General features: G+C 49.2%; 1 protein-coding gene across 2 annotated transcripts in view; it reads left to right on the top strand.

Moving 5' to 3' along the window:
* LOC119112209 (cyclin-D-binding Myb-like transcription factor 1) overlaps positions 1-16905 on the top strand; it is a 46323-nt gene that overhangs the window by 13974 nt on the left and 15444 nt on the right. The gene's annotated exons all lie outside the window — the stretch shown is intronic.

Genomic DNA, 16905 nt, shown 5'->3' with positions numbered 1-16905 from the left:
GTGTAGGAAATACCAGTCCTGCGCGTCACGCATCATACAATTTCAACAGTCATAAAAACGTGAAATTTTCTGCAACCATTGACACAATTTATGAGAAGTTGTGCGGTAACGTTATTAAGGCACTTAAATATCAGCTGTTTGGGCAGGCGGCGTGTTGCAACGTTGATTTACCTCCGCTGTTTTACCTCTCCATTCAATTAACAAAGGACGCGTAAGATCTTCGAATCGCGGAAAAGCTGGAGGACACTGGTCGGGGACAGGATAAGATCTCGGGGACTAGACGTCGCTGCGACATGCGTCTACCTAGTGCTTACGGAGGAGAAAACGGTTAAGCTTCTCACGCGAGTGGATCGCGATTTGGAGACTATCGCGCGGTATTGTGCGCAAGCCGTAAATCCGCCCGCTCTATGGGTTTGTATGGACCAATATCAGACCTCGGCAACCACACCAGGTAAGTACGTGAAACCAGTTGTACAGGTCAGGAGAACGTACCGTTCAGAAATCACAGGCGATCTCGATACTGGTCGGCCCATAGGGGCGTCAACTGGACCTAAGAGACTGGGAGACCAGAAACAGCTAACGACTCCAGGTTGGGAGTGTTAACGGGACATTTATTGCTAATTTAGTCGTCCAGTGGTATGATGACGTCCTCCTTCTGCACTGACCGCTCGCACCATTTATATCAATTGCGAAACACGTTAGATTGACCAGTTGATATGAAGCGAAGATTTCGGAGCTCCGCCGGGCTAACACTGCCCGACGCATTTCCACACAGCCAATAGCTGGGAGGCGACCAACGCGGCATTTGCGGAACCGCTCTCGAACTTAACGCACTGACGCCTAGAATGAGGGAAGCTTAACCTTGAAAATTGTTCTAGCAAAAACAAAAACCCCTTCAGTTTGCCATATATTGGCACGAAAAAAGTCCTCACAATAATCCTGTTCCGTCGCTTAAAATGTAAATAACTGCAAAGTTCCCAACTCTGTTGGCGTCAAATGGTCACGCTGTTTCGCCATTTGGCTCAGCCCCATCAGGGGTTTTGACGATACCTTGGGCGTGACTTCTGCTCCGCGAGATGGCGCACAGCGTTTATCGCGAACGGGCATGAAGCGCATCGGTAATATACGGCTCAATATGATATGGAAAACATGTTTTCTTCGCATCTAAGGAAAATTTCAATACAAGCCGCTTTTCTGAAGGATTATGATGGAAAACTTTACAAAACTTTCACAACCTTTCAGCGCGTATTTTCCTACCGCACACCTTTTATCAGCGCTTGTCAGCTAGGAATGGACCGCAAAAATTTAAAAACGTTTGCAAAGACGCCTAATCTGTTATAATTGCGGTAAGCTGGCCTTAAGAAAGATCATGCTTTAATGACAGGTCTCATGACAGATACCTTCCTGCCCAAAGTTTTCAAAACTTAAAAAACCGGCGGCATCTCTGGCGCAGACGCGACAAAACAAACGCTGCTATCCTTATAGCAGGGGGGTGTCATCCGTATCGGTTAACACTATCAAAAAATGGCAACATCGAGCTTACGTGAGAATACAGGTATTTTGGCAGCAAAGCCTGCATGACGTCAAGTATACCATATTTGATGACGTCAGTGGCACGGAAGCCTCCCAATTAGCCAGCTGACTGCTACACAACCCACTAGTTTGAATGGTGAGTATGTTTTGGGGGCGTGCGGCTGGCGTTTCCCGGTTGGACTCTGAATGAGTGGTCCACGGTTTTTTCATGCAAACACAATTCTGGCAGGGAGATTGAAGCCTCGGAATAGTTTGACCTCATCAGAATTTTATATTCTTCCGTGGGGTGTACATAACTAGGGGTTAAACGTCATGCGGCGTTTGTAGCGCATCGCGTGTCGCAGTTGCTTGGCGCCTTATATCAGTGGGTTGTGGCCAGTCGCCATGACTACGCCTCGTACGAGAGATCTCCTGAGCAGTTTGTCTTGAACAATTGGTAGCATTTAAAATGCTCAGTCTGTGAACATTTTATTATGCATATGTGTACAAACCCTGATGTAAAGAAACACTTGACAGTAGCATCATAAAGCCAATATCATAGGGTTTTACTGTACTTACCTTACTGCACTCACATCACTGTGATAAGAAGAGCGAGAGCTATTACAAATCAATATTGCAAATGTTCATATAATCATACTTATAGGTAATGTAAATTATGCAAGTTGAGCTGTTCAACTCTGCCACCAGGCACAAACGGCACAGACAAGCCTAAGGCTATCTAACGACAAGCCTGGTCATGGAATGCAATACGCCACAAACGCCGCATGACATATAACCCCGTGTTATATCATCATACATGCAAAAATCGTACATTCTGATTAGGCTTAACTGTTCCATGACTCACTGCTCATTCCAGAAATGTGTGCGAATAGCGAAATGACGGATAATTTCTTCTCAGTCCAACGGGGAACAGCCAGCCGCACGCCACCAATACATGCCCACTATTCAAACTAATGGGTTGTGTGACAGTCAGCTGGCTAACTGACAGGGCTCCGTGCCACTGACGTCATCAAATATGGTATACTTGACGTCAGGCAGGCTTTGCTTCCAAACTACCTCTTTTCTCAAGCAAGCTCTATGTTGCCACTTTTTCGGACCAGACGGTTCTACCTCGTTAGATAGCCTTGCTATAAGGCAAGGCTAAACGTTAGATAGCCTTGCTATAAGGCAAGGCTAAACGAGGTAGAACCGTCCGGTCCGAAAAAGTGGCAACATAGAGCTTGCTTGAGAAAAGAGGTAGTTTGGAAGCAAAGCCTGCGTGACGTCAAGTATACCATATTTGATGACATCAGTGGCACGGAGACCTGTCAGTTAGCCAGCTTACTGTCACGCAACCCATTAGTTTGAATAGTGAGCATGTTTTTGAGGCGTGCGGCTGGCTGTTCCCCGTTGGACTGAGAAGAAATTATCCGTCATTTCGCTATTCGCACGCATCTCGGGAATGAGCAGTGAGTCCCGGAACAATTAAGCCTCATCAGAATGTACGATTTTTGCATGTATGATGATATAACACGGGGTTATATGTCATGCGGCGTTTGTGGCGTATTGCATTCCATGACCAGGCTTGTCGTTAGATAGCCTTAGGCTTGTCTGTGCCGTTTGTGCCTGGTGGCAGAGTTGAACAGCTCAGCTTGCATAATTTACATTACCTATAAGTATGATTATATGAACATTTGCAATATTGATTTGTAATAGCTCTCGCTCTTCTTATCACAGTGATGTGAGTGCAGTAAGGTAAGTACAGTAAAACCCTATGATATTGGCTTTATGATGCTACTGTCAAGTGTTTCTTTACATCAGGGTTTGCACGCACATGCATAATAAAATGTTCACAGACTGAGCATTTTAAATGCTACCAATTGTTCAAGACAAACTGCTCAGGAGATCTCTCGTACGAGGCGTAGTCATGGCAACTGGCCACAACCCACTGATATAAAGCGCCAAGCTACTGCGGCACGCGATGCGCTACAAACGCCGCATGACGTTTAACCCCTAGTTATGTACACCCCACGGAAGAATATAAAATTCTGATGAGGTCAAACTGTTCCGAGATTCAATCTCCCTTCCAGAATTGTGTTTGCATGAAAAAACCGTGGACCACTCATTCAGAGTCCATCCGGGAAGCGCCAGCCGCACGCCCCCAAAACATACTCACCATTCAAACTAGTGGGTTGTGTAGCGGTCAGCTGGCTAACTGAGAGGCTTCCGTGCCATTGACGTCATCAAATATGGTATACTTGACGTCATGCAGGCTTTGCTGCCAAACTACCTGTATTCTCACGTAAGCTCGATGTTGCCACTTTTTGACAGTGTTCACCGATACGGATGACACCCCCCCCCCCCCTGCCTTATAGTGTCCCTGTTTATAGGCACGCAGTACTTCAGAGCTCACTTGCAGTACCTGTAGAGTTTGCTTACGGTACATGCAGAGCTTACAGGGTTTACATGCCTTGGCATGTTCCAAGATAAATGATTCTTGAATGAAATGTTCTTAAAAGCCTCCCTTGCTCCACACAGCACCGATGTAAAAACAGCAACAATGGCGCAGCCAGCATCCAACGCGCTGGAGCGAATCACAGTGCTGATTGTCAGGCCTAGTATTTTCCAAGAACTTCGGTAAACTGAGGGTGTGGGCTGAACAAATGTCCCCAAAGGGTCTCGTTTAATACAACAAAATTGTTCTGGGTGGATACTTTGTAATGTATCTATTCCAGCTGATGGAATTGCACGAAAGCAATGTCTTCTCGACAGAGTGCGTAGTATATACTGCGTAGCAAACTTATTAAAAACGTTTCATTGCATTTATTTTTTGTGCGAACGGCTACTGCCAGGTGGAATTTTCTGAAACCTCTCATATTTTGCAATAAATATATATTTTTTATAAATTTGTTCTCAGTGGTATGCACGCTTGGCTTTGGGCTCAGCGCACCTGCTAAGCATAGCTTGTTGCGTGTACCCAGAACCCACCATCTAGATTGTGCCGTCAAATTCAACGGGTGATTTTGTCTCCTCCCTTTTCTCATCCGGGAATGCGGAGTGTCTTATTAGCAGCACAATGCTGCAGCACGGCCGCCCCGAGCCTAGGTTGATTCTCGTTGGGCAGCGGCCTGCTGACCTTTCCATTTCAACCAGTCCGAACAGTGCGCCCGCTCTGGGACTCGTACCTAGTGCCACTGGATTGATTGGTTCGCATTCCAGCGTCTTTCCCCTTGACCACGAAGATGACTCGTACTGCCCTTCTTAATAACTCGTTTCCAATATTGATGGCACAGATGCAGCATCACGTCTATGATTTGGTTGGATGCATAAGAGACCGGGATGAGTATATTACTGTGTAGGTGGTAAGGTAAGGCAGCCACTATAGAAGATATCACATGATCCGTATACGACTCCCATTATAACGGCTTAGGAATGCCGCGTCGCACAGTGGGCGGCCGGCGCGGGGCATTACCGGACGGTGCGCACCAGCAGGCTATGGCAGGCACACAGCATTACCGGACGGCGCGCACCAACAGGCGATGGCCGGCACACAGCATTACCGGACGGCGCGCACGAGCAGACGTAGACGGCATGGCGGGTCGCATATCCGTGCTCTGGATTCAGCCAGCACTTGCCTCATTCCACACAATCCCTTCCTTTTTTAACCGTCATTCTCTACACCTCGTTCTCGTTCACAGCCGCAGCCTTCCTGAGAGGAAATGGTCGCGAGGTGGGTGGAAGAATGAATATAACCCAAAGACGACGCATCCTATTCGCGCGTGAGATCAATACAAAATGCAGAAAGATTACAACCGCGAGAAAACTAACAATTTCAGTGTATATGTTGCGATGTACCGGACAAAGTGCGTCTGCAAATGATCGAAATGCGGTACAGATGTACAACACGATGCCGGACTATAGTATGTTTACAGGATGCGGCAGGCGGAGGAACCAGTAATATATAAATATATGATATATAATATATAAATATCTAAATAGAGTAAAGTAACCAAAGGGGTCGATAGCAGTGGACAAGCAAAGCGGCATGCGTCCGCATTAGGACACACAGAGCTGTCCCGAAGCCTTTGCGTCCTGGCCAACTGATAGTCCCACGATGTTGTCGGGTGGGTGCTACCTGCCGTGTGCGTACCAGAACCAGGCGTACGAGCAACGTGCTCACCAACTCCAGGAAGCGTGTCGGGACCAGGAACCTGGTCATGTCCCCCCGTCCAACCAGCGGAACGACGAGAAGTTAGTTCTGTCGGCCCGAAACTTTTACTGCCGGTCAAATGCGTCGTCATTAGCACTTTAGTGGTTAGCGCTTCTATTAAGGCACTTCAGTTATTACCTAACTAAATTTCAGAGACTAGTTCAGGATATTTTCAAACGTATTTGACAATTTTAGGTGGCTACAAACGTAGTTTGTTGCGACACATTTGAAATACATCTAATGGGCTGCGCTTATCTAGTAGCCCGTAATCATCAATGCATTCGTCGAAATGTGCTCTGAATTTTTAGTTTGAACATGTTCATGTCATAGTGATATTTCAGTAGCATTTTACTTTTATTCACCCTATAAGAAGCATGGTCTGGCAGCGCGACGAAAATTTGGTCACTTTGGTATGTCTGACTCAGCGTAAGCCAAGTTTTGGGACGTCCGTCACGCCGGCAGCCGTTTTATATCGAGCTGTAGATCGATACTCCAAAATCTCACGATCTGGCTGAAAATTGGTGGTGTTTTGCCCAACAAAACTGGGCTTAGGCATCTCTAAATCCGAAAAGATAGCTTAGACATACACGATCCCGAAATATTACAGGTCATGGTCAGGATATTACAGGTCAATCAATGGTCAATCAGAGTAGACCCCGCTGATGAAGTTCAGAATTTAAAAACATTTTCATTATGCTATAACACCGCGCCAAGTTTTGTATGTCCAGTTCAGCTCTTCGTGTTTTGAGTTGCATGGGTCAGGTTTGTCCGCCCGCCGGTTTTCAGCTGGATCGTGAGAGTTGGGTGTGTCGATCGGTGACTTCACGCATGAAGCAGCTAGCTTGACAGGCGTAGTTTTGGGGCTAAAATTGTGAGCTATGGTACAGATTCTGCCAACATCTTGGCCAGCGATGGACGTTTGACACGACTGACGTGCCTCGGCTTTGCTAGTGGCATTGTTATCGTCGGCATCATGTGAAATCAGATTGCGTCTGTTTTTCCGACCTATCCGGTCAAGAAAATTTATGTTGTCTCTTATAACCACTGTCGCCTACTTGCTGGCTGAACGCTCGAATCTTTCAGTTCCATGTGCCTGGCCGTTCGCTTAAACGTTTCACCAGTTTGGAGTTAGCTGTATCTGGACCGCTAAGCCCGAAACCCGTCGGTGACAGTGTTAATGTATTCAGATGTTGGTCAAAAGTCAAAAGCATTGGGTTCAGTACATGGCGTCATGATTCGGACTGGTGTTTGAATGCGTGACCAATCACATCCGTTTTGACCCTGGGTATGGCTTGGAGCCAATGACAAATGTCTGTGATTCACTTTACAGGAAAAGACGGTTAAAAATGCTTGAAAACGATTACTGAAAAACCCGCTATGTGATGTCTTCAACACGTAAATGCCCTCTAGCATCATCATGGTGACTTCACTGTGGAATTATCAAACTGGTCCCCACAAGAGCCCCCTCACCAGAGGAGCAAGGCCAGATTGTGTCGAAATGTGACGTAAAAAATAAATTTGAAAGGCCCATTGTATCTCGAAGGATTTGTAGAGTTCGTGAGCGCATTATTGTTACTGCTCCTTTAGTGTGCCTACACAGTGTTTCAGTATTACTTGGTGCACTGTTCCTTTAGTGTGCCTACGCCATGTTTCAGTATTACCTTGGTGTATTGTTCCTGTGGTGTGCCTACGCTGTGTTTCAGCTTTTGCGCCGTGCGCCTGTAATGAAATATTTGTTTCGATTTGTTTTCAGTTCCTCTTGTCTGGGCAAGATGATACCTCCTCTTGAGCCGATATCTGTTTAACTTGTCCCTCCTCTGGGCAAGATGATACCTCCTCTTGAGCCGATATCTGTTTAACTTGTCCCTCCTCTGGGATAATCTTAAACGCGGAGGTAGCATTTGATTATTTGACAGACATGTTCACAAACATCGAATAAGTAACAGGTGACGCGCGACTCCAAACCTGGGATATCATGTCCTCCTGCGACAGGAAGCGGGGCTGTGGCAGTTCCAGTACGTACATTTTGTTGGCGGTGCTTCAAGGACGATAAATCAGGAACACTATGCCCACCACTCCCTGACACATTTGTCAGGATTACGCACCGAACATTACTAATGACGCAACGTACATCCTGGCGCTCCCTGGCTCCCAGGCTGGCCGTTGTCACCCGCCATGCATCGTCGGACTGGCGCTTGCTCCCGCCGTCTTGCTGGGTCTCCCAGGCTGGCCGTTGTCACACGCCATGCATCGTCTGACTGGCGTTTGCTCCCGCCGTCTTGCTGGGTCTCCCAGGCTGGCCGTTGTCACACGCCATGCGTCGTCTGGCTGGCGCTTGCTCCCGCCGTCTTGCTGGGTCTCCCAGGCTGGCCGTTGTCACACGCCATGCATCGTCTGACTGGCGCTTGCTCCCGCCGTCTTGCTGGGGCTAGGCGGCGCTGCGAGTTTCGTTTGACTTGAGTACGTGTCAAATAAATACACAGCGCGATAATGTGAAATGCCACGAATACAATCATATAATCATTCGTATATTCTAACAGCAGCTTTCTTATACCACGGGCGCGGGCGTGGAGGGTAATTGGAAGGAAACGTTAGAGGCACGAAGATCATCTACAACTATCTCCAACGCCAGGAAATCACGCCCGAGAACGTTCTCTGAAATGCGTCGCGAAACTCGCGGTTAAAGATGACGAAAACCAGGGGATTTGATACGGCGGTGATACTTTCGCTCACGCTTATCAGCATCCACGACGTGATACGCGTCTCTGGCATGGCTAAGCAGTCGAGTTCCTTCTCGTAGAGGAGAAACGCGATGAATGGCACGTGCGTGGTGACGTAGATGGCGATGCAGGTGAGCAGCGAGGCGGTGGCCACGATCTCCACGCGGCCCCGCGCGGCGGGCAGACTGTGGCGGGCGGTGGCCGTTTGACCACCGGCACCGCTAGCGCTGGCTGCCGGCCGATCGCTGCTGGACGCTGGCTGGCTTTCTCGGGCAGCCATGCTGGGTCCCGAGGTTTTCGCGCCGGCTTGTAGCAGACGCGCCGCGCTGAGGGGTTGCGCCGATCCGGTGACGGCCGGTACCGCCGGCAGCCGGCCGGCCTGGCCGGCAGCCGACGGCAGCCCGTCGCTGGGGCTGTGCTGGTGCGCCAGACGTCGGCGGCTCCTCCAGCGCACCAGGCACAGCTGATTGCCGACCTCGCTCGCTTCATGACCTCGCATGCGCCGTCGCGACCCCACGGCCTTGAGCAGGATGCTGGCGTGGCAGAAGGTCATGATGACCAGGCCGACGCTGTACTGCAGCGTCACGATGGCCAGTGTCGCGTTGGACCTATGTGGCGGCCGGACGACGGTAATTGCGAAGCCTTCGGATGTCCAGCCGAAGATCAGGGCGCAGGGGGAGTAAATGCTGTCGTAGAAAACCGAGCAACACACTACCGCCATAAACAGGGGGAGCGTGACAGCACATGACACGTTGCGCTTGGTAGGTGGGTACTTCTTGTTTTTTACCACTACCATGTAGCGAAAAACGGTGATGGTCACCACTGTGATGTACGTGGACACTGATTTTCCCATGAATATTAAGAATCGCAAGTAGCACAGCTCTTGCACCACGTTGTTGATCAGGTATGGATGTAGGCAGATGGTGATGCAGCTCAGCAGGTTTACTGAACAGATGAGCGCAACGAGATAGTTCATCACCGTGTGCAGCTTTCGGGTGCGGTGGATCGTTGTCGCAGTTATCACATTGACGACGACAACCAACATGACGAGGGGGCTGCTGAGGGTCACCAGCGCCACAAACCTGGCCGCGCTATCGTCCTTATTGTGCACGGGCGAGCAGACGAGCCGTGAGCCGTTCCCAGCGTCCGAGCGAGTCTCACAGCTGAGCCCGAGCGTCTCCAGGGTGCACGCGTTGGTGGACCTGGCCAGCTGCTGCAGCCGGAGCGAGCCGTTCATCCTCGCCGACCGCCGGCAGCTTGGTGGCACTTCTGCCGAGCCCGGCCGACCGACGGCTCTCGTCACAGTGCGCGCGTGCGCAGGCGAGCGCGCTGCCCCCTGCCGGCAGCGTCCGCTCTAGCGCGCATTAAGCGTCGCGTCCCCATTTGTGGGATGAGAGCAGCGGATTTGTGGTGTTTTAATGGCTAATGGGCATTGATGCCGTTTCCAGCTCCCTCGGGCGCCCGATTAGTCAACGTGGCCGTCGAGACCAATCGCTTATAGCCCATGTGACATTATTTTGTGGTCTTTGTTATTGTCGAGATCAATCTTAAGTGGGAAGACATACATAATTTTTTTTGTCTTCGTGTTCTGAACAAGGCCGTGGTTCAATACAGTATGTATTACAGCTGGTCGGCGAGTTCCATTGACGTAGTGGCAACTTAACAGCGTTTGTGATTTATTCGGGAGTTAGCTGGTTGCGTAAGTCACGAGATCGGTGAAATCTGTCTTTTTACGCAATACCACATGCGTCCACGTTTTATGCGGACTTGCCATGGGCCATGGGCATCGGTGCATGCGTGCACATTATTTACACGGATTTATTCCACACATTGACAATTGCTGGCAAGACACCTAGCGCGGCGGGTGACGAGCTAGATGATGCAGACATAAGTGATCTGTTACCGTGATATAGATGAAACCAAAAACTAACGTAAGCCAGCTGTATTTTTGTAGAATTCATGCAAACGCCTATGTGTGTCTGAATGTTCTCTTTCTGGTCTCTTTCAGTAGACAGAGGTTGTTTGATGTACGTCTGCGTCCTACTGGTATTGCTTGAAAATTGACTATGAGTTGGATGGATGTTGCGATTTTAGCTGCCATGACGGCTGAATTTGTTGTGATGTTCGGTTTGGCCGACTGATTAAGACATCGCGAAAAATACTTGATGCAGTTATAGGCCTTGAGCTCCTTGATACGGTCATCGTCGTCTCGGTCAGCATATGTTCTTCCTCCCTCGTCACCATGAACACTGCTGGAAATATTAAATATTTCCACAGCGTGTCGCAATGAGTACTTGATCTTTGCTTGACCAGTTCTTCGATGATCAGTATAAGCTCCTGCAATGTAACATTGACCAAATAAATCTATAAATTTCAGGTGGGCGAAATTGATGCCCTCACTGTGCTCACATTCGCACCATGGATGTAGCATTCAACTAGAACTTGCTGTTGGTTGCCGTAATATTTCAACCGCTACATTCTCTGACGTGCCGTGAGGTGGGGCTCCATGTGCGCTGTGGCAGGCAGGGCTCCGTCCCCAGGTGCGCTGGGGCAGATGGGGCTGCGTGCCCGCTGGGGCTCGCCGAGGGGGACCGCGACGCTGGTGCAGCTCCGCCAGCTGAAGGTGACTCGCGGATTAGGCCCCGCCTCCTGTTGTATCAGGACAGCAGGAAAGCAAACATGTTTTTAGCCGAAACAAAAACGTTCGGTACGTTGCCGGGCGCCGGGGACCCGACAACACATGCACCAACAATTGCAGGAGGGTACGTCAGCAAAAACTGCCTTTTCGGTAGCCATGTAAGGCTGGGTAGTCCATGTCCATGCATCATGGGCGCATGTGGTAGAGAGGTTTGATGCAACTATCCCGGATATTTAGGTCGAATGTTAGGACTGCGGTCGGTGTCACATACACACGTGTACGACTATACATCACCGCTTAGTATTTTGCCAGAACTGTGACCTAAGCGAAATACATTGTTGGCTCCAACACCATCATCATGCACCAATTGTTGTCGGTCAATCCGTTTCACTTGGCACATGCGACTTCCATTTTCGTAGTGAGGTTCTCTAACAGCCTTGTGTTGTGATGACCTTCGTTGCTGGCTTCACTTCGCGTTGAGTACTCCCTAATGCCGCATTTACTGACTCGGCGATGACTCTGCCACCCAACTGTCCGTGTCGCGAGGTGATATATGTCTGCTCCCGACCCCGGCCATGGGGTCGCACATCTTCCTCATTCGCAGTGCAGGGTGTTGAAATACTTATACCTACACCAGTGTGCCGACGCTACTCGGCCATCATTATGGCAAGAGAAATTCTACACATTGAATGTTCATATGCTCATACAACCTATCTTCAGCGCTCTGCACCGGCACTGTCTGAAGCATTCTTCTTGGTACTAAGTTATCCCGCACAATCGGCCTTAGAACACCCAGTGCAATGGAGCTGGGCTGGGCTGGGCTGTAACAAATGAATGGGAACAGGACAGTATCTTGTACCTTTTTCTCTGGTCCAGAAGACGAGGCTTAAGCACTTTCTAAAACTTTGCACATGACATTCATTGTAATTCTGTCCTTAACTCTGCACAACGGTACCTAAACTCTAAGTGTACACGTAACTTCCAAGACAGCCGTAAACGGCATTTCATCGCTTTCTTTAAAGGGAGTGTTTCCAATTTTTATGGGGTTTTGAGCTGAAATAGCGATCTCGAATATCATTCGGTGCAGTTCACGGCCCTGCCCTTCTTAAGGGCTAAACCACTCTAGTTTCTAAGCGATACGCCCGCGTAGATGTGCGGACTATTTCGGGGAGAATATTTGCAAGGTTACCCAGGCATCCATGACGCCATAACGTCATTCAAATCCTGTCATTCCGTTGGTCATGCGCCAAACAATACCAAGAAAAATGTAATTGTCGAGTCTGTAATGTAATGCAACCTGGCGTTTGTGGGCACGATTTGGCGTTCGTAAGCACGGTAGCCAGACCTAACATCCGCTAACTGTCTCTCAGTTAAGTTATTCAAGGTACGGTGACGTAATCAAAGACTGACGTTTTGTAGAGTATAGTCACTCAACAGAGAAAGTGCCTGTCTAGAGCAACATTTTCTGCTTAAAAGCGCACCAATAGACATAAGTGAGCTTATTTCACCATATCGGGTGCTTGCTTCCATATGTTCAACTGTAGAACATCCCCGTTAAGGTAGTATGTTGCAATTTGAAATCAGATTAGGCGCGTCTGATTTTATCGGTAATACCAGTTTTCTCGAAATCCCTCTGAATGGCTCAGGATTGCGATTTGAGGTAGTCGCTTCGCGGGAAGAAATCTCACTGGACTCCTTTGCTTATTTCCTTTTCATTCGCCTTGCTTTTTCCGACATCTGTTTTCTGCGACGTGCATGCTACTTGCATTCGCATGCTCGGTGACTGCACCATTCTTAAGTTACGTGGTTTCCAGTCATATTTCCATCATAGCAAGTACCACTGCCCAGATTTCTGTGTTAGATAGCACAAAACGTGATTCGTGATCGTAACTTGCACTGAACGTATGGAATTGCTTGAAGGCCGACTGACGTCCGTTGGTGCCACGAATCACACTGCCGAACGCAAAACGGGTTGACTCCAGGATAAATCGTAAGTTCCTTACACCCTCATGCTTCAGATTTTGCTTAAATTGATCCACAGGGATTATCGTATGCGATGAAGTCGCTTGTGACATTTCTAAATATTTCAGTTGCGCTGTTGCGTAGTTATGGCCTTCGGGAATTTCGACTTGCGTGCTTGCAAGTCTACCTTTGATAACGATTTTTCCACTTGCTTGAAACATGATTTGTCAAAAGTTTATGATGCAACGATCAGAAAGCTGTTCTGAATATTTCTATGCCGCTCTTGAAATCGTCATCGCACAAGGAATAGTAATCAGGGCATTGTGAGCTTTTGCAAGACACGAAGAAATATTTTCCCGTGTGATACTGATCTTGAGCTCATTTGCATGTGAAAGAGTGTAGTTTGATCCCCAAATTCCGAATATAAAAAGGTGGTTATCCGCTTGGAAAGGTATGGTCCACGCACCGATGAATCATGCGTCACGCACGAAGACTGCGCGCGGCGCACCTCCGCGGCCGGCTTCCCTCCCCCATGTGTTCTGTCGGGGCTGTGGTAATTGGAGCAGGGTGAGGGTGAAGGTGAGTGCGTACTGTTAAGGTGATGTTCCTTGTTCAGGTGGAGCGAAGGCCCAGTGATCAGGCCTTGGGCCAGTGCCTGTTTGGCTGGAGAGCGTGGCTGTAAAGGCGGGGTCGTGCGACAATGAAACGCTCAAACAACCCAGTTGTGCCGATCCATTTGGGAAGCACAACATGAGATCACGGCGAGATCTAGAGGGAGTTTGCCACATTTTTCGTGCTTTCATTTATTGTTAGATCAGGCGCGTCCAATTTCATCGGTGATGCCAGTTTTCTCGAAATCCTGAAAAGCTCCGAATTTCGATTTGAAGTAGGTACTACCGCGGGACAAATCTCATTGGACTCCCTCCGCACCATTATGAAAAAAATAAATTTCATTTGCATTGTCTTTTCCACCGGGTGTGTTCTGTAATGCCTGCAACAAACTATGATGTCTTGCTATTATCCCGCGAATTTTACCAAGCGTTACACTATGGCCTTGATTCTCCCTTAGGGCGTTTACCACAGTGGCTTTTTCGAAGCGCACTTTGGCTTTTGGAAAGGGAGTATCACATGGTCTAAAGTGACGCATTGATTCAAACTTTAAGCAATGCGCTTCATGGTAGCTCATTCTTGCCACCTGCTCTGTCAATCAGAAACACTTATTTGTGCTGACTTCATTCACACCAGCAGAGGTGCCACTTTTTAGCCGGCGGGTCCGCGATGTGCCGATTAAAACAGCTCCGAAGTTATTACCTCTAACCCGTAATAGCTGACCTTCAGCAGATTCTGACGTCGCATTGACGACAGCGGTTGTCATGACGGCGGTCGCGACAGGGGTCGACCATGAGGTGGGTCTCGTGGACACGTTTGAGGTTCGAGGCCGTCGGACTGTGTGCAACCTCCAGCGCCTCCGAATAACGGTCAGCTTGACATACGACCGCCTTAGGGTTTTCGAGGATACATTTGCGGTATGCCGTGCAGTCGCGCTCGAACTTTCGGTGTCATCGGGACATTCAATGGATTTGTTACGTAAAAGAACGTGCCCCGGGCAAGTCTGGTGTCTGAGAAGCCGCTGTCTATTAGGGAACACCGCACGGCGATCCACGGCTGGCACGGGCGGCGGGTGGCAACGGACGATTCTGTGGACCGCGCGCGACTGGCCGACACCGTTACATCAGCGCATTCTTGCAATATGAATATTTGCAGAAACAGGCCTGTCTAAAAAGCGTGCGGTTTTGACCTTGAGAAACGTCAAAACTAACCTTTGACCTTTGGTGTGGTGTAACACAATCAGTACATGCAACTTACGTTAAACGCGATATGTTGTTGACGTCCATCCGCTGTTTTTCCGCGAGGCCTTTTCTTTCTTAGTTTGAAAACTCAAGGGATATCGCATCAACCCCCTCCCTCCCCATCCGTCCGCGCTATGAAAAGCGGCGATCATGGCGAGGGTTGAACGCTCCGCAGCCCAGCGCCAGCGCCATCCAGCCATGCGTCGGCTTCTCCTGCGCCGGACACGCGGCCGCTCCAGTGCCGAGCGTGCGCACGCTCCAGTGCCGGAGACGCATCCACTCCAATTTTTGACAAGCGGCCCCTCCTTTGCTGGACATGCAGCCTCTCCTGTGCCGGACATGCTGCCTCTCCTGTGCCAGACATGCTGCCTCTCCTGTGCGGGACACGCAGCGGCTCCAGTGCCGAAGGTGCGCCCACTCTAGTACTGGAAGGCCTCTCCTGTTTCGGGCAAGTGGCCCATTCCGCGCCGGACATCCGGCCGTTCCTGTGTGGGACATTCAACAGCATCGGTGATCAAAGCGGTGACGCTCCAGTGACCGGGTCACCGCCGCTGCAATGAGGCGCTGCTGCCGCACGCTGTGTTAAGATACAAAGCATTAAAATGGCACAGTGCGGCTAATGCAGTAAGCATTTTGCACCTGACTTTTTACGAGTTCGCGATGTGTAGAAATAAGGTTCTCGGTCCGTTGCTGGTTCACCGCCGATGCAATGAGGTACTGGTGCCGCACGCTCTATAAAGATGCAAAACATTAGAATGACGCAGTGCGGCTAATGCAATAAGCATTTTGCGCCTGACTATTTTCACGAGTTCGCGATATGTAGTCATAAGATTCTCGGTCCGTCGCTGGAACATATGATGCGCTGTACGTGAATATGTCCATAGCAGGTTAGCGGGCAAGCTAACCTGCTATGCTAATAATGTCAGATATGCTATGCACGCTGCCTTAATGCTACTTAGCCTCGATTTTGTTCCATGAGCGGCGGTGAGATTAGCATTGTGCCATACACTGAACAAGGTCGTCATATAGCGAAATAGGCGCAGTGCCCGAAATCCGAAATAACCAACCAATCACGTGGAGCACGGCTCGTCACGCGGACTTGGGCCCGCCTTCCATGTAACCCAGTAAACCAGACCATGGGTTACATGGACGGCGAAATTTAGTGTTGGGTTTCTGGTTGGTGACTCTGGTTTGGGGAGTAAATATTTCCCATGCGCGAATTGCAACTGTTCGGAATATTATTTTGGGCATCATGAAAAGCTTCGAGCTTTCACTTTAGACGCTGCAGTTATACACACACGGAATATTGAAAATAACTGATATAAAACAACATGGCAATTCTCAACGCAGTTTGTGACATTAAAAAAATGTACATCTGATGGCAAAGCGGTTAAGAGTGATTTTTATGGATGGATTGAACCCCAGCAGAGCTCCTGCTCCGACACTGGCATTGCCCCAGCGTGTCGTGAAATAGTGCAGTTATGGTTTGAAGTGGCCGCTGACCAAACGTGTTCTGGGTTTTCTCCGTACATGCGACGTCTTCGGTTTGAGCCGAGCTGACGTGCTCACCGGCCTTAAGCCCGCTGCGCCGGCCACTCACGCACTAAGACCAACGCCCTAACCACCGGGACTTATGGCACGGTCAGCATACAAGTGAAACTTCCGAAGCAAAAATATGTATTATTTTTATGACGCGTTACACTTCATTGATCTTAGTTGTGTGTGCTTTATCGCTTTTGGAGTTATATTTCAACGATTTCTGATAGGCTTGGCTCCAGGTGATAATTTGGGCTATTCCAAATTGGTCATTGGCAGAAAATCATTCCTTCTTCACCGACCCCACTGGTGGTTACGCCCATCACTGGGTGATCGTTACGCCCATTGCTGGGGACGGGGTATCGAGTATCTCTTCTTGAGGAAGATGTTGAAATGCGGACGAGCTCAACGGAAAATGCCGACATGTTCCAGCCCCTTCTTTCCTTGCCACGAATGCAAGCAATGCACCGCTCCGCG

Source organism: Pollicipes pollicipes, unplaced genomic scaffold, assembly GCF_011947565.3.
Source record: "Pollicipes pollicipes isolate AB1234 unplaced genomic scaffold, Ppol_2.1 Scaffold_7261;HRSCAF=8764_pilon_pilon_pilon, whole genome shotgun sequence".
Lineage (NCBI taxonomy): Eukaryota > Metazoa > Arthropoda > Thecostraca > Pollicipedomorpha > Pollicipedidae > Pollicipes > Pollicipes pollicipes.
The sequence above is the reverse complement of the archived record's forward strand: the minus strand, read 5'-3'. Positions and strand labels throughout refer to the sequence as shown.